The sequence below is a fragment of the Zingiber officinale genome, chromosome 11B, assembly GCF_018446385.1.
Source record: "Zingiber officinale cultivar Zhangliang chromosome 11B, Zo_v1.1, whole genome shotgun sequence".
NCBI lineage: Eukaryota > Viridiplantae > Streptophyta > Magnoliopsida > Zingiberales > Zingiberaceae > Zingiber > Zingiber officinale.
This window is the reverse complement of record NC_056007.1, coordinates 73,668,813-73,687,821: the sequence shown is the minus strand read 5'-3', so window position 1 is coordinate 73,687,821 and position 19,009 is coordinate 73,668,813.

Sequence of the window (19,009 nt, the reverse complement as noted above, 5' to 3'; positions counted from 1 at the left end):
CTCGCAACGACTTTATCTAGCGCCAACGGTTGGATCTCAATCGATTAGATTGCTCCCAATCGGTTGGGGAGGCTTTGGATCGATCGGTCGATCGATCGATCCAGAGCACCTCTGTGCTCTCTAGAAATCGCCTGAATCGATTGCCAGATCGATTCAAGGTTCTCACGCGATTTCCTGCCTCTCAATCGATCACTCGATCGATTGGAGGCTCCCAATCAATCGGGTGATTGATTGGGAGGGCTTCTGTGCAATCGGCGACAACTTTCCAATCGATCGCCCAATCGATTGGAGGCTCCCAATCGATCAGGTGATCGATTTGGAGAGGCTTTTATCGCGGCACCAATCCAATCGATCAACCAATCGATTGAGCATGATTCATTCGATCGCCTGATCGATTGAATCAACTTGATTTTCCCTAATCAAATCTCAAGCCCCTAAAACCCAACATCTGGTCAACCATGACCTGTTGAAACATCATGCCTAGCATTCGGTCACCCTAGACCTGCTAGGACTTCCTCACGAAGTGTCCGGTCAATCCCTTTGATCCACTTGGACTTTTCTCCTCATGCCAAGTATCCGGTCAAACATTTGACCTACTTGTACTTCTCAATACCATGTGTCTGGTCAACCTTGCCCCACCTAGATTTCCACGTGCCTGGCTTCACTTACCAGGACTTCTCTTCTGCCTGCCTTCACTCACCAGGACTTTCACCTACCTTCTCAGTCAAGTATCCAGTCAGTCTTGACCTACTTGACTCTTCTTCGCATCTAACTAGTCAACCTTGACCAGAGGAGAATTGTACCAACAATCTCTCCAAATGAACGATTGCACCTGCAATCTCCATGTATTATCAGTCTCCATGTATTGTCAAACATCGAAACTCAAATATCAAGACTCAAGCTTGAGCCTTCTCAAGCTTAGTCAACCAGGTCAACCTTGACCTAGGGAATATTACACCAACAATCTCCCCCTTTTTGATGTTTGACAATACCTTTAAATTAGGCTAATCCCATAGCCTCAAACTTCGTTTCATGTCAAGGCATGAATGAGGGTTTCCTTTATTCCTCCCCTTTCCTAGAGGACAAACTCCCTCTTTAGATAATGAAGGCCTAACTTAAACCCTGCATTTTCCCCCTATTGGCACACATCAAAAAGAACTCTCCCCCTGAAGAGTTACTCATCGTTGTTCACAACTTCACTCGTTGTTCACAACACCATAATGAAAGTTCTATATCCTTCATTATCTTCATCGCTCACCCTTGAGCGTTAACCAATCCAACAATGAAGGTCTTATACCCTTCACTGTATTAAATGCTCACCCTAGAGTATTATTCCACGTTATGATGCTCATCCTAGAGCATCCATAATTTCTGAATGAAGATATCCACTCTCCATTACTTTTCAACACTCAACCTTGAGCATTATTTTTGTAAACAAAGGTTTAACCACCTTCAATGGTGTCGAAAAATAAATTTCATGTCCTTAAAGAGTAACTCATCCTAACGACATGCACGTAACTTCTGTCATTGCACCAACAATAACTTGGAATCCCTAAATCTTTAGAAAACCCAAAATTTAGAAGTTTTAAGGTTCAAAAATTCAATAATGAAACCAAACCTCAACTTAAACTTCTACTTAGTTTTCTTTAACCAATCCAATCTTGTTTTCATCATGAAAACTCCCCCTAAATATATACAAATATGTTTCAAGGGGTTAGGAATGGTTACCTAAACTCAACATGGTCTAAAATGCTGAAATCAAGCTTTCTCAACCAAATTCAGCACTTCAATCGATCAATGGATCGATTGAAGCAGTATGGATCAATCGGTGGATCGATCCAGTAAGTTTCTGCTTGCGAGAAAACCACTCTCAATCGATCACCGGATCGATTGAGGCACTTCAATCGATCGGGTGATCGATTGAAGCACTGAAATTCTGAAATTTCATTTCAGTGAATTTCAGAAACTCCCCAAAAATTCTACAAAATTCTAAAAATCATGAAAATTCGTGTAGACATTACTTAGGGTATACACTATCAAGTAAAATTGGTTTTCTATGAAAATACTTTCTATTTTTAAAGATTGACACAAACTTGAAAACTTGTAAAAACTTTAGTGTTTTCTTCAAATTTGTGTCTAACTTTTCAATGATGATTACTATCAAAAGATAGTCTTCACCAAGGTTTTCCAAACTATATTTAAAATCATTTTCAAAACCAATATCCAACCATATTTTTTGGGCTCAATGCACATGACTTGTATATTAGATTTCCCAATGATTGGAAAACACATAACTATGTGTTTTGATGAACCTTAAACTCAACTAGATGCACTAAATCAACATCTTAAGTTTTGTTCATCATCCTAACATCACACTTGTATTTAATGTGCACTAAAATATATACAAGTCACCTTATAAGTCTTTGTGAGATGTAAAGTTTGATTTTGCCCTAAACTAGGGATCATGCATTTCTATCTAGGCATTTTAAGAATTTTGAACATCCACCAAGGATGTTACTTGTTAATAAATGTCATTGTCCTTAATTTCAAGGAATTAAAAATAATGCATGATGTGCTATGGCATATATCAAAATAAATAATTTTCAAAAGAAAATTTATTATAACTACATGATGTATGTATGACATGACATGGTATTTTTATGTTTTTCATAATAAAGCATGAATGCAAAAATGATGTCATGGCATATGATGGGCAAACAAAGCATGGTAGTTTAGCTTAAATAAAGTACCTAGATTATCTATCTAAGTGTCATTAAATCCTTAGTTAAACCTAAAATTAACCTATATTGCCCCTATTTTCTTAAAAAAATGCCCAAGCCCAACTTGGCATTTCTTTTACTCTTAATTTGTTATGCCAATTGAAATTACCCATAATTCCTTAAATTTTGGCACGTTTTACTCTTCCAAAGAGTAAACGCTTTAAATTAAGGCTTAGATTTGCCTTTAAATCCCTAAGAAAATACCAAAACCCCAACTTGATATTTCTTATATTTTCCCAATTTGTGCCAATTTAAAATAAAATCAAAATTTTAAAATTATGGCACATTTTACTCTTTTTAAAGAGTAAATGAAAATCCACTTCATTTTCAAAGGTTAATAATAACCTTGAAAATACTCTTCGAGTGTCAACTTCATCAAGGTTGGATTAACTATCCTTCCAATTAGAGTTGACACTCTCTAACCCATCTAAGGGGTAGAGAAAATGCTACTAGGAACCCAAAATCTATTTGTGCTCCTTGGATGCTCTAGGTACTCACTAGGGATAACTTTCTTAGATACCTTCCTAATGACCTTGTTAGGCTTCTTAGAAGCCTTAGTCACCTTTTCTAAGTCAACTCTAGGGATTTCTTTCCTTGTGACCTTCTTAGTAACTTTCTTAGACTTCTTTGAAGTTTTAGTCACATTTGTCACAAAAATACTCTTAGGGATAACTTCCCTAGTATTTTTGACTTGACCACTAGACCTAGACTTGGTTCCATAGCTATATGGAATCTTACGGTAAGAAGTTACATCCTTCTTGATTTTATGTTTGTATCCCAAACCCCTATGACCATTGGATGACACTTGTTGTTTTCCTAGACCTAGTTTATGATTCTTGGACCCTTGTGTTTCATTTGTAATTTTTCTAAGGGTCCTCTCCAATTTATCAAGTCTTGATCTCAAGATTTGATTTTCTCTCCATAATACCTCAACCTTAGATTTTTCACTAACACCTTGATTTTTCTTTTTCTTAGGCAAATACCTAGAATCCTTAGAGTTATTGCCTAAATTATTTTCTACCGTTCTAACCTTAGGTTGAGTGGTTTTAGCATGATAGGCTATATAATTCTCCTTAATTCTATCATGCTTCCTATTTTTATGGTAAATAGCATTAAAATGATATAAACTAGAATTAGCATGCTTTTTACCATAATTCAAAAGGGTAGGTTTAATAAATGATACCTTCAGTTTTACCTTGGAAGCTCCCCCTTGACTTGTGCTTCCTCCCTTAACTTTGACCGCCTTCTTCCCCTTTGGATATTGGCTCTGATAATGTCCTTTTTGTTGACACAAGAAACATACAATGTGCTCCTTGCTCTTCTTTGTTGTGGGGGCGATCTCTTTGGGCTTCTCCTTGCCCTTCGGTGTCACTTGGCTCTTCTTCTTGGCCAATTTGGGACAATTGCTTTTGTAGTGCCCATGTTCCCTACACTCAAAACATATAATATGATTTTTATTTTTAATTGAACTAGTTATACCTTCGCGTGTAGGGATGACACTTGATCCTCCATTTGATGTCTCTTGATTTTTGGAGGATGCATCATCTTCTTCTCTATTTGACCCGGATGTAGAAGCTTCTCCTTCTTCTTGATCCAGTGTCAATGAAGGTCTCTCCCCCTCAATCCTAGAGGTGGAGGCTTCTTCATCTTCATCTTGTACATGGAACAAGGAATATGCTCCTTCCTTGCTTTTTTCATTGCATTCCTTTGAAGATGAGGCTTCTTGGACTTCCTCTTCGGAAGTTGAGCATCTCTCAATTTCGGAGTCCTCTTGCTCTTGACCTTGATCCACTGAGTCACCCTCTTTGGATTCTTCTTGATTTGGTACAGTGGAGGGGATCTCATGAATCTTTGCTAATTTGCTCCAAAGCTCCTTGGCATCCTCGAATTCTCCAATTTGTGCCAAAATATTGCTTGGCAATAAATTGACCAAGAGTTTGGTCACTTTGTCATTTGCCTTACTCCTTTGAATTTACTCTTGGCTCCACTTGCTCCTCTTTAGAATCTTGCCTTTTGAATTTCTTGGAGCTCTGAAGCCTTTCATTAGAGCAAACCATTGCTCTATCTCCATCATCAAAAAATTTTCGATTCTTGATTTCTAAGAATCGAAGCTCGTCATAGTGAATGGTGGAGGCACCCTTGTGTCGAATCCGAGTCCATCTCGGAATTCCATCTTGAAGTTGAGCCTTTTGATGAAGTCTTCGACTTTTGAATTTGCTTCAACTTCTTCACCCTCTAGCCTTGTTGCCCCTTCCGACGATGATTCCGGTGAAGAGCAACCTCACTCTGATACCACTTGTTAGGATCGAAATATGCTAGAGGGGGACGGGGGTTAATAGCTCGTCATGCGTTCGTCGTCTTGCTTCTTGGTGCGCTCGTCGTCTTGCTTCTTGGTGATGATAGACAGCGAAAAATACAAGAAACAAAAATACAACGCTAACACAAAGGATTTACTTGGTATTCACCTCAAGAAAATGTGACTAATCCAAAGATCCACACGCGATATACACTCTCCACTATGAAAACACTCCTTCTCTGTCATAGTCGGAGGTGGAGAAACCTCGTACAAACTCACACAACAACAAGAAGAAAAGAAGAATCAAAATACAAGTAAACCTTACAAGATTTTACACAGTAAACCCTAGCTAGCTTCCCTTTCTTGTTTGGAATGCCTCTTGAACTTAGAAGTGCAAGAACACCTTGCTTCAAGAAGCTTCAAGATCTGGCGGTGAGCTCTGTGGAGAAATCGTTGTGTGCCTGAGATGAATCGGGCGAAAGTTTCTGAAGAAAACGCTCGCAACGGCTTTATCCAGCGCCAACGTTCGGATCCCAATCTATTGGATTGCTCCCAATCGATTGGGGAGGTTTTGGATCGATATGTCGATCGATCCAGAGCACCTCTGTGCGTCGAGGTCGAGGTGACGAGCTTTAATGGAGGTGGGTGGGTTTCGTGGGTGCCAATTGGCGGGACGCGTGGATGGCTGAAAGAGGAGGTCGCTGCGGACCCCACGCATCGGCGTTTTCAGAATCGCCTTCGCAGGCCGGCGACCTGCGTTCAATTTATTACGGGCAAAAATAAAAGAACACAAATTCTGTAAATCATCAAAAATATATATTATTTAAAAAAAAAAACAAATAAAGAGCATGAAATTCATGGGATATTTTATATAGAAACTACTCCATAATTATTATAATATACAAAGTTAAAGTTATGATTAAAAATTTTTCTTTAATTTTTTATTATTAAATTGTTGTTATAATTTTTTTAAGTAATTTTAATTAATTTAAAATAATTTTGATAAAATTTAAATAATTTTGATAAAATTTAAATAATTTTGATTGAATTTGTAAGAATATTTTGATATAATAGTATTTCTAGTTTATGGTTAGATTTTAAGATTTTATGATTTAAGATTTTAGGGTTTAGAATTTTAAATACAACTATTTAAAGTGATTTTAATTGAATTTTAAAATAATTTTGATAAAGTTTATAAAAAATATTTTGATATAATAACATTTGTATGTAATAATTTTGATTAAAATGAAATACTTGATTTTTTATATTATCGAATAGCTTCTGCATATTGTATAGTTAATCATAGTTGGTACATAATTATACCTCAACTCTCAATATTATTATATTAAAACATTATTTATAAATTTAGTCAAAATTATTTAAAATTAAATCGGAATCATTTTAAATTAATCAAATAACTTTAAGACAATTGCAACAATTATATAATAGTTTATAAATATTACAGTAGTTTATTGTAGCTGCTACCATAGTATTAAAAGTGATGAATAATATTATTGTAATTATTCAATAGCTACTATAAAAATGTTGGATAAAATATTATCGGGAATATAGGGTGCATTCATTTTTTTTTAAAATGAGTAATTATTTATATAACTTGGTTTGCCCTTTTTTATTTTTATCTATTTATTATTATTATTATTATCATTATTATTATTATTATTTAAAAGAACCTCTAAATTTATTTTTTATTTTTAATAATTTATATGGGGAAAGTCACTAATTGGTTCCACTTTTTATAATTTCCAATCAATTTTACATTTAGGAAGTCAAAAATGTCTGAGTCATTTTGGCGGGTGAAAAATTTTGGCGGAGTGCTAATACCAATTGAAAAAAACGTCTCAATCAGTAGGCAAAGTTGATTTTTGACAAAACGCACATGGAAACATGACTTTGTGCGAGTGTTTCTAATCAGACTTTCCCTGACTTGTATAGTGAAAGAGACATTTGGTACGGCTTCCTTTTCCCCTCGGTTATCCAGGGAAGAAGGAAAACGCCAAGAAAAAGGTGAAAAACGAATAACGATGAGTGTTGAGTTCAGAGAAAGAGAAGATCACATGGAAGTTAAATGGCAAATGAAATATTCAATAATTTTTTTTTCATATATGTATATATATTTGTGGGTCATTTACCAGATAACGTAAGTGAAGATGCATTTTCTCTAATCACATATGTAATTTTAAAAATGTCCAAACAAAATAATTTCTCTATTCCTTTCATCTGACAAAAAATTGAATGTAATCTTTCTCTTCCCTCTTTTACGTGCATAAAAACAAATTTCATTCAAAAAAAAAAATTACCAATCTCTCTCTCATTTTTATTATTCATCAAAAAAAAAATTTGGAACCATTCTTTATATGATTGATTTTTAAAAATTAACAACAACGTAAAAAATAATTTAAAATTTATATTCTATAATGTTATTGATTTCTAAAAATTAATAATACAGTGTTGTTGAAAATTAGCAACACAATATTGTTTAATATCAACAACACGATGAAAAGTGGAGTTGTTGATCTTTGAAAATTAACAACACATGATTGATTTTCTGTGTTATTAATTTATTGTGTTGATTTTTATAACTTTTGACTGAAATTGAACAACGAAACATAGAATATGTCAAATTGAAGTTCATTTAGATATCATTAATTGGATATATTGTGATGTCACATGGTTCAATCTAAATAAAAAATTATCACCTCTCAAAGTTTATCCAGCATACAAGTTGTAGCAGCTACAAAACTATTGGGATTTAATGCGCAACATTACCTACGTTGGGATTTAATGTTAATTCTTCTAATAACATTTTAACATTTCCAAAGAAATCAAAATAAATAATGAAGAGCACTGTAGAACTCCTTGTAGTCTCAGAAATCTACAGAACCTAAATGGATCTAGATAAGTTTGATTGGACCTATTTTAGGTCCTATAAATTTTTAAGGTTCCAAGGAGTCCAACGATGTCATCCATTACTTATTTTGGCTTCTCCGGAGGTGTAAAAATGTTATTGGAATAATTAGCTAAACAATTCAAACGTGAGTCTGATATGATTCATATCAGAGACACTAGGGATTTAATGTTGATTCTTCCAATAACATTGTAACAACTTCAAAGAAGCAAAAAAAAAACAATGGAAGGCACTATAAGACTCCTTGCCGCCTCAAAAATCTACATGACCTAAAAACGATCCAATCTAACTTGTCTAAGTCCATCAGTATATTTTGACCAAAACATCATAGGTTATTATGAGTTTTTCTCAATCATGTATATGGTTTTGAAAATGTCTAAACAACGTATTCTCTCTTTTTCTTATTACCTATTTCTCTCTTCCTTTTTTACTGATCTCTCTTCGTTTGTACTATTTATCCAAAAAAAATTATGTACCATTTTTTTTACTGTGTTGTTGATTTTTAAAAATCAGGAACACAATGTTGTTCCTAACAAATCAGCAACACAATACTTGTGTTGTTGATTTTTCAAAATCAGCAACACAATGTTGTTGCTGAATTTTCAGCAGCACAATGTTGTTGTTGATTTATCACAATATTGTATTGCTGATTTCAAAAAGTCAACAATGTTGTATTGCTGAATTATGTTGCTAATTTTTTAAAATCACTATGTTGTTGATTTTTCAATATAAAATCAACAACACAATGTATTGTGTTGCTAATTTGTTAGCATTGTGTTATTGATTTTACTATTGATCTTCAAAGACCACAACTTTTTGTTAAGGATTGTTGGATCAGATAAAAGGGGAGTTGAATAGCTCGTTATCCCAAAACATTTTCCTACGTATTCGTTAGCACAACGGAATATAAATAATGCAAATATGAATACTAAAGCTAAAGATAAGAGAAGAAATGCAAACCAATACACGTTGATTTACGCGGTTTAGAGATAACTTACTCTTACTCCATGACTGTCCATAAGATGGACGATCCCTATCTATCGGTGGATTAACCCCCAGCAAACTTTGGCTACCTCAAGTCTCCTTGTGGGTGGAGAAACCTCACCACAACATCAACAAAGACTTCTTGGATTACAAAGAGCGCTTGAGAACTCAGTGACTACTAATTAGGTTAACTACTACTAATTTTGTCAACTCTAACCAAGCTCCAAATATTGGTGCAATATTTCCTAAGTCAAGGTTGTCCTAGTTGACTAAGCGTGAGAAGGCTCAAGCTTGAGTTTTGATGTTTGGGTTTCGATGTTTGACAATACATGGAGACTGATAATACATGGAGATTGTATATGCAATCGTTCATTTGGGGAGATTGTTGGTACAATTTTCAAAATAACTGAGACATTTTTGACTTCCTAAATGTAAAATTGATTGGAAATTATAAAAAGTGGAACCAATTAGTGACTTTCCCCATATAAATTATTAAAAATAAAAAATAAATTTAGAGGTTCTTTTAAAAAATAATAATAATGATAATAATAATAATAATAAATAGATAAAAATAAAAAAGGGCAAACCAAGTTATATAAATAATTACTCATTTAAAAAAAAAATGAATGCACCCTATATTCCCGATAATATTTTATCCAACATTTTTATAGTAGCTATTGAATAATTACAATAATATTATTCCTCACTTTTAATACTATGGTAGCAGCTACAATAAACTACTGTAATATTTATAAACTATTATATAATTGTTGCAATTGTCTTAAAGTTATTTGATTAATTTAAAATAATTCCGATTTAATTTTAAATAATTTTGACTAAATTTATAAATAATATTTTAATATAATAATATTGAGAGTTGAGGTATAATTATGTAACAACTATGATTAACTATACAATATGCAGAAGCTATTCGATAATATAAAAAATCAACTATTTTATTTTAATCAAAATTATTACATACAAATGTTATTATATCAAAATATTTTTTATAAACTTTATCAAAATTATTTTAAAATTCAATTAAAATCACTTTAAATAGTTGTATTTAAAATTCTAAACCCTAAAATCTTAAATCATAAAATCTTAAAATCTAACCATAAACTAGAAATACTATTATATCAAAATATTCTTACAAATTCAATTAAAATTATTTATGATCCTGTCCGAAAGCTGAATCAACGGACGCTGGGCACGTGGCGCTCCCCGAGTCACTGACGTGGATCTCCGACCGGTCGTATGGTCCTCTGGCGAACCTGCACAGAAGTCGGGCCGGGAAGGGGTTCCCGGCGGCGACCCTCCGACGCTCAAGTCAGGCAAAGCTCAACAAGAAAGTGGCTCCAAGAATCGTAAAATGCGTACCTCCGTCGAAGGATGAGAGCCTTTATATAGGGCTGTGGAGAAGCGGACGCACACATACCGAGGTGTACACGTGTCCTCAGCCCATACCTAAGTAAAGGCCTGTCAGTGAGCTTACCTGACCTCATATTGCTACAGTCCGACCACGTCTTCGATGGAACAGCGGAACCCCTGGTCGTAAGATTTGGAGTATGGCCGAATTATAGAGCATGCCCGCTGTCAGAAGATGTCCCTTGTCCTTTTCTCCTTACTCTCTGCCGGGCGTCCGACCGGCCAGCATTCGCCTTACGTCCGGCCGGTCATATATAGTGGTCTACTTGGGAGATTCTTGATAACGTGTTCTGTGGAGACTGTTAGCAGTATGCTACCTTACGTCTTTGGCCGAGGTGACATCCGCTCGGCCATGCGATCCTGTTCAATGAGCGTCGGAACCCCGACTCCTGCCGGGGCGCCTTTTGTCATCAGTCAGACACCGGTCGACCGGCCGGGTGGTTAGCCCCCCACGTGGCGTTGACTCCCCAGGGCGGGTCCCCCGGATCACTTGCCTCCCCTGCAAGTCTAGTCGAAGGAGGCGATTAGTCCGACTGACTGGACTGCTAGCCTAGCCGGGCGGCTCCTTCAGGCACTCCTCCTCCGCTCGGCTTTCCGCAGGGATGGTCGTAAGGTTAGTCAACAGCAACCCTCCTCGAATCTCCTCGTAATCTGCGCTAATCTTCGACATTAAGGCTGAGCATGCGCTCATTAAATGCCTCGAATGGCTGAATGCCACGTGGCGTACTGTCATCATCGTACGGCGGCGGCGTGGTGCTTTGATGGGATCGAGGCGGTTCGAAATGGACGGCGCGATGTGCGCTTTGATTCCAGTGACCTGGATCCAACGGTGGAGGCCGCTCGGCCTCTGCCATATAAAATCTTCGTTCTCCCCTATTCCCCTCATTTGCTTTCACGACTTCTACCTTCGTCCCCGGTGTTTCGGTGCTCCGGCGATTCCATTCCTGCTCTCCGACGCTCTCCGGCGCCTCTTCCTTGATCCTTTTCCTCGCAGTAAGTTTCTATATCTTTTCTTCCTTGTTTTCGGTGTTTGCTCCGCATTTCTTTCCCCAGTTTCAATCCTTGGGGCCTCTTTTCGCTCGCTGCCGTCTTTCTTCTACCTTTCTGCCTTTTTGATTTCTCCCGCTCGGATCATGGCTAGTTCTTCTCATCCTGAAGACCAGTCCCTTGGCCCATGGTACACCATCATGCAGTCCCGATTCGACCAGCGTGATTTTGATGTTCTGACAGACAATTTTGACATCCCTGGTGATTTTGAACTTCTTTTAGCCGGTCCCTCCGCTCGGCCACACAGGCCGCCGCGCGGAGCTTTCTGTGTCTTCCGCGATCAGTTTACCGCCGCCCTGTGTTTCCCTGTACATCCCTTCATCATAGATGTCTGCAACTTTTTTGGTGTTCCGCTCGGCAGTCTAGTACCCAACACCTTTCGCCTTCTCTGTGGTGTTGTTGTTTTGTTCAAAATCCACAACATCCCCCTCCGACCGGACGTCTTTTTTTATTTCTATTACCCCAAGCACCTTCATGTTCCAAGCTCGGCCCGGCCTAGTCTTCTTTAACAAACTGCCTTCTTCCAATAAACATTGGAAGGAGTATTTTTTCTATATCCGAATGCCCGAGCAGGCCAATTTCCGGACCAAGTGGCAAGTCGACCTACCCCCCACTCCTGAGCTGAAGAAATTCAAGACCCGACCGGACTACCTCCATGCTAGCCGGTCTACGGCTCGACATCAATAAGCTTCTTCACGAAGGAGTGATGTACATCTTTGGTCTGAGTCCCATGCGGACTCCCCTTCCGAGCAGCTTCGGTAAGAATTTAACTTGGGCATATACTTTGATTGCTAACTGATTTCTCTTCTTTCCTATGCAGCGGACATCGTCATGGAGTCAGTAATGGCCGGCATTTTGAAGAGAAAAGCGGCGGCGCTCGAAGCCGCGGCAGCCAAGGAAATGGAGACGCTAGGCATCCAGCCGGTCGGCTCGCACGAAGAAGAGAGTGGGACACATGCTGGGGAGTCGGCCGCTCAGGCTTCTCTCCCAGAGCTAGCTGTTGGGGCAACCCTCAGCCAGGAGCCCTCCGCTCGGGGTGACGGCTTAGCTCCAGAAGAAGAGCAGCCTCATCCGAAAAGGCGCCGAGTGGAGACTCCAGTCCGCTCAGCCACATCTGCTGTTCAACCCTCCACCCGAGCCACTGCAAGTGCTCGCGGAAAGGCTCCAGAGATCGAAGCCATTTCGTCCGATCGGACTCCTTCGGAATGGGACGAGCCGGAGGCCCCTATTCAGGCTATTCCGGTCAGCACCCTTCCGCCCCCTCAACCAGTCAGGCGTTCAACCATCCACTCTCAATTTTCGACGTCGGCCTCTGATCCTCTTCCGGAAGCCGGTCGGACGACCCAATGTCATGGCCGTACGATACGAGTCAGTCTTCATCTTCCCACGGAAGAACTGCTGCCATAGGCTGACCAACCAACAGCGCCCGAGCATACCATCACTTTGAAGGGTCCACTAGCTGAGATGTGGGCCGATGCTCGGGCACGCGTCGCGCTAATCCCTCTCCGAAATTTGGCCAATAGCCATATGCAGCAGGCCACGGGGGTAAGTTTATTTTCTCTTTTTGTGTTTTGTATACATTCCTTCCGATCGGCTAATAACAACTTCTTATTTCTTTTGTCAGAGATGGGTGGAGGAGATTGCTGTCTCCAACCGCCTGGCCTTGGTAGATGAAGAACTAAGGCAATTGAAGGCGGCCGTCGGTATGTCCGGCTCTAAAGGCCCCTCCTATTCTGAGCTGCAAAAGGAGCTGAAAAGAGCTCAAGATTTATTGGCGGCCGAGCAGAAAAAGACGGCCGATCAGGCCCATGCCTTGACCGAGTCCGAGCGACAAGTCAAGTCGCTCGACACAAAAATAACCTTGGCCACCACTCGAAAAAACACGGCCATTTCCGACTTGGAGAAGAACGTGGAGGCTCGGGGCCTGGAGCTGAAGGTAAAGGAGCTGACGGAGCAGCTTGATAGGGAGAGGGCAGGTCGTTCGGCCGACGCGGACAAGCTTCAAAATCTGAAGGATTCCCTTACTGCGTCCCAGGCGGCCCTCGAAGAATATCAAGAGGCCGAGCCGAGTCGGGTCGCTGCCTTAAGACAGAGCTATATCCGGTCGCCTTAATTCTCAGAGAAAATCTGCGAGCGGATGTACACAGCCTTCGACTTGGCTATGACCGCCACCACTACGTATCTGAAGTCTAAGGGTCTTCTTCCGGAGTCCACTACTATTCCGGCCGGCGATCAAGTGGCGCTCCTGGACAACATTCCCAAGGATCTTTACGATTATATAGAGTAGATATTTTTGTATGTAACTCGACCGCTCGGCCAAAAATGATCCTTTTTTGTACTTAGGCTGCTCGGCCTAAAGTTTTATTTTTAATGCAATGCTTTCCTTTCGCGTACTTTGTCCTTTTGCTAGTCAATGTGTGTTGTCCGCTCGTCTCTTATCACACCTCTAGTATCCGAAAGGGATTTTTACGAATAAAATGGCGTGACCATTCCGCTCGGCTAAATATGTAATACTCCAGATACGTAACATTCCGCTTTGATAGCATAGATCATTCGTTAGATGCTGATGAAGTACCTTTGGATACTGAGCCGAGCGAAACGCAGAGACGGTCGAACAATACTGACGGCGAGTTCCTTGGACACTCGCATCCTTTTTATTGCCCTCCTCCGCTCGGTGGGTTTATAGACGCCGGCTCGTCTCTCGATATTTAACGTCGGAGCTCGACGGTCTTCCGCTCGGAGGGTTTATAGACGCCGGCTCGTCTCTCGATATTTAACGTCGGAGCTCGACGATCTTCCGCTCGGAGGGTTTATAGACGCCGGCTCGTCTCTCGATTTTTAACGTCTGAGCTCGACGGTCTTCCGCTCGGATGATTTATAGACGCCGGCTCGTCTCTCGATTTTTAACGTCGGAGCTCGACGGTCTTCCGCTCGGATGATTTATAGACGCCGGCTCGTCTCTCGATATTTAACGTCGGAGCTCGACGGTCTTCCGCTTGGATGATTTATAGACGCCGGCTCGTCTTTTAACGCCGAGCTCGGCGGTCTTCCACTCGGCGGGTTTATAGACGCCGGCTCGATATTTAACGCGTCGGAGCTCGACGGTCTTCGCTCGGATGATTTATAGACATCGGCTCGTCTCTCGATATTTAACGTCGAGCTCGGCGGTCTTCCTCTCGGCGGGTTTATAGTCGGCTCGTCTCTTGATATTTAACGTCGAGCTCGGCGGTCTTCCGCTCGGCGGGTTTATAGACGCTCGCTCTCGATATTTAACGTCGAGCTCGACGGTCTTCCGCCGGAGGGTTTATAGACGCCGCTCTCGATATTTAACGTCGGAGCTCGACGGTCTTCCGCTTCGGTTGATGAGACGCCGGCTCGTCTCGATATTTAACGTCGGAGCTCGCGGGTCTTGCCGGCGGGTTTATAGACGCCGCTCTCTCGATATTTAACGCCGGAGCTCGGCGGTCTTCCGCTCGGCGGGTTTATAGACGCCGGCTCGTCTCTCGATATTTAACGTCGGAGCTTGACGGTCTTCCGCTCGGCGGGTTTATAGACGCCGGCTCGTCTCTCGATATTTAACATCGGAGCTCGATGGTCTTCCGCTCGGATGATTTATAGACGCCGGCTCATCTCTTGATATTTAACTTCGGAGCTCGACGGTCTTCCGCTCGGCGGGTTTATAGACGTCGGCTCGTCTCTCGATATTTAACGTCGAAGCTCGACGGTCTTCCGCTCGGATAATTTATAGACGCCGGCTCATCTCTCGATATTTAACGTCGGAGCTCGACGGCCTTTTAAGGCTAATTTTAACACAGCCGTTCGGCGAAGCTATTTGTCATCCTTCCATCATTTTGGCTTCCTACATTACAAGTACATAGGCGACCAAAACGTATACAAAATTACATCAGTGCACCTCTTACCCAGCTCGATACGGCTGGAGATGATTGGCGCTCCACAGCCGATCCAGCTGCACCCGTCTTCATCCTCCAAATAATACGCACCCGAGCGGAGCTTTTCGATGATTTTGAAGGGGCCTGCCCAAGGAGCTTCAAGCTTGCCGACGTCGCCGACCGGCTTCACTTTCTTCCAGACAAGGTCGCCGACCTGGAAAGACCTAGGGATGACACGCTGGTTGTAGTTTTGCTTCATCCGCTGCCGGTACGCCATCAGCCGGACGGACGCCTTGGCTCGCTCCTCGTCAACCAAATCTAGCTCCATGTTCCTCCGCTCGGCATTGTCATCATCATAATTCTGGATCCGGGCGGACTCGACGCCGACTTCAACAGGAATCATCGCTTCGCCGCCGTACACCAGATGGAAAGGCGTGACGCCCGTTCCTTCCTTTGGGGTCGTTCGGATGGCCCACAGAACGCCCGGCACTTCATCCATCCAACTGCCCCCCAGATGGTCGAGCCGAGCACGTAAAATGCGAAGAATTTCCCGATTGGCTACTTCGGCTTGACCATTGCTTTGGGGGTACGCCACGGACGTGAAGTGCTGTTCGATGCCATAGCTTTTGCACCAATCTTCGAGCAACTTTCCTGAGAATTGCCGCCCGTTGTCGGAAACAAGTCGGCGAGGGATGCCGAACCGGCAGATGATATGTTGCCAGATAAATTTCTTGACCATCTGCTCGGTAATCTTGGCTAATGGTTCGGCCTCCACCCACTTGGAAAAATAATCGACTGCCACCAGTAGAAATTTCCGCTGCCCGGTCGCTATAGGAAATGGACCAACGATATCCATTCCCCACTGATCGAACGGGCAGGACACTGTGGATACCTTCATTTCCTCTGCCGGTCGATGAGAGAAATTATGATACCTCTGGCAAGAAAGGCATGTCGCAACGGTCCGAGCGGCGTCTGCTTGTAAAGTTGGCCAGAAGTATCCTGCCAGCAAGATCTTCTTAGCCAGCGATCGCCCGCTCGGATGCCCACCACACGATCCTTGATGCACTTCTTGGAGGATGTATGCCGCGTCTTTCGAGCTTACGCATTTCAACAGCGGGCGAGAGAAAGCCTTCCTGTATAGTTGGTCTCCAATGAGCGTGAACCGTCCGGCTCTCCTTCTTAGCAGTTGGGTTTCGTCCCGATCGGACGGTGTAGCTCCCGAGCGGAGGAATTCCATGATGGGTGTCCGCCAGTCGCTCGGGAATGAGAGGCCCTCCATCCGGTCGACGTGCGCCACCAAAGATACTTGTTCAATTGGCTGCTGGATTGCGACCGACGTTATTGAGCTCGCGAGTTTGGCTAACTCATTGGCCGCTTGGTTCTCTGGTCGGGGTATCTTCTGGATAATAACCTCTCTGAAGTCAGCCTTGAGTTTCTCGAACGCTTGAGCGTAAAGCTTGAGCCGAGCGTTGTTGATTTCAAAGGAGCCTGAGAGTTGTTGAGCGGCCAATTGGGAGTCTGAATGTAGCGTCACCCGTCCGGCCCCTACATACCGGGCAGCCTGTAAGCCGGCTATAAGGGCTTCATACTCTGCTTCATTATTCGTAGCTCTATAGTCAAGCCGGACGGATAGATGCATCTTCTCTTCTTGGGGAGACAGCAATAATACACCAATACCGCTCCCGAGCCGAGTGGAGGATCCGTCCACAAATATCTTCCACATGGCTTCGGGCTCTGGCCATTGTACTTCGGTGACAAAATCCGCCAAGGACTGCGCTTTTATTGCCGAACGGGGCTGGTATTGAATGTCGAATTCGCTCAACTCTGTAGTCCATTTGATGAGCCGTCCAGACGCTTCTGGATTCAACAGGACTCTTCCCAGTGGACTATTCGTCCGGACGATGATGGTATGAGCCAAGAAATATGGGCGAAGGCACCGAGCGGCGAGGACCAGAGCGAAAGCCAACCTCTCGAGCCCAGTGTAACGGGATTCAGTATCTTTTAAAATATGGCTCAGAAAATATACAGGTTCTTCTCCACTCGCCATCACTAGTGCCGAGCCGACTGCTTGCTCGGTTGAAGACAAGTAGATGCAAAGCGGCTCACCCGCAGCGGGCTTGGCTAGTACCGGGAGAGAGCTCAAATATGTCTTCAAATCTTCGAACGCCCGATCGCATTCTTCGTCCCAGTGAAACTTGGTGGCTTTGCGCAAGATTTTGAAAAATGGGAGACTCCGATCGGCGGTCTTCGAGATAAATCTGGACAATGCTGTTATCCGATCGGTCAAGCGCTGCACTTCCCTCAGATTTCTTGGAGGCGGCATATCTTGTAAGGCTTTCACCTTGTCGATTTACTTGATACTCGGTCACTATGTAACCGAAAACGCCTCCTTTTGCTCGAGCAGACACTTACGTGAATTTAGTTTTCGTCATTCTCTGATATGTGGCTCCAGCGTTCTTGATTCGAACGACATCACATTATAGCAATATGTGCCGTCGACGGTGGTGAAGCTAACTTTCTTGGTCTTCACGGGCGGCGACACTTGATGATAGCCTTGGTAGCGTCGAGCATACATATCAGCTCATGACCGGCCGTGGAGTCCACCAATTGATCGATTCGAGAGCGGATAAAAGTCTTTCGGGCAGCTTTGTTGAGATCCGAAATCTATGCACACTCCACTTGTTGCCCGGCTTGAATACTAATACTACGTTCGCGAGCCAGCTCGGGAATTGTACCTCCTTGATGTGGCCTGCTTCCAGAAGCTTCTCAACCTCCGCTTGGATGATGATGTTCTGCTCCGCACTGAAGTCTCGCTTTCTTTGCTTGACCGACCAGGCGTCCGGTCGGACATGTAGCTCATGCTGAGCTACTTTTGGGGAGATGCCTGGTAGCTCGTGCGTCGACCAGGCGAAGACATCGTGGTTGTTTTAGAGGCAGGCAATCAGCTCCTCCTTTTGACCCACTTCCAAATCGGTCGCAATGAAGGTTGTGGCATCCGCTCAGCTGGGGTGTATCTGAACCTCCTCCTTTTCATCGTACTCAAGAGTTGGAGGCCTCTCCCTACCGATGGCATTCACCTCCAGCCTTGGCGTCTTTCGCGCGGCTCTTGCCTCCGTCTTTACCATCTCAACGTAACAGCGCCGAGCGACGGACTAGTCACCTCGCACCTCTCCCACCCGGTCTCCTACCGGAAACTTTATTTTCTGACAGTAGATTGAGACTACTGCCCTAAACTCATTAAGGGTCGGTCGGCCCAGAATGACATTATAGGCTGACGGGGCACCCACCATAATGAAGGTGGTGGTGAACTTCATTGCCCGTAAACCCGTAAAGGGGGGTTATCATGGGCAGCAGCTCGGCTCGATCAATTTGCAGTTGATCGAATGCCTTCTTGAATATGATATTGACCGAGCTTCCTGTGTCAATAAAAAGGCGGTGAATAGTGTAATTGGCTATTACCGCTTTGATGAGAAGAGCGTCGTCGTGGGGGACTTCAACTCCTTCCAAGTCCCGGGGCCCGAAACTGATTTCGGGTCCACTTGCCCGTTCCTAGCTGCAGCCGACCGCATGGATCTGGAGTTGTCGGACGCTCGCCTTCCTTGCTCGGTTAGAGTCGCCTCCGGTCGGCCCACCAGCAATAATGTTGATCTCGCCTCGG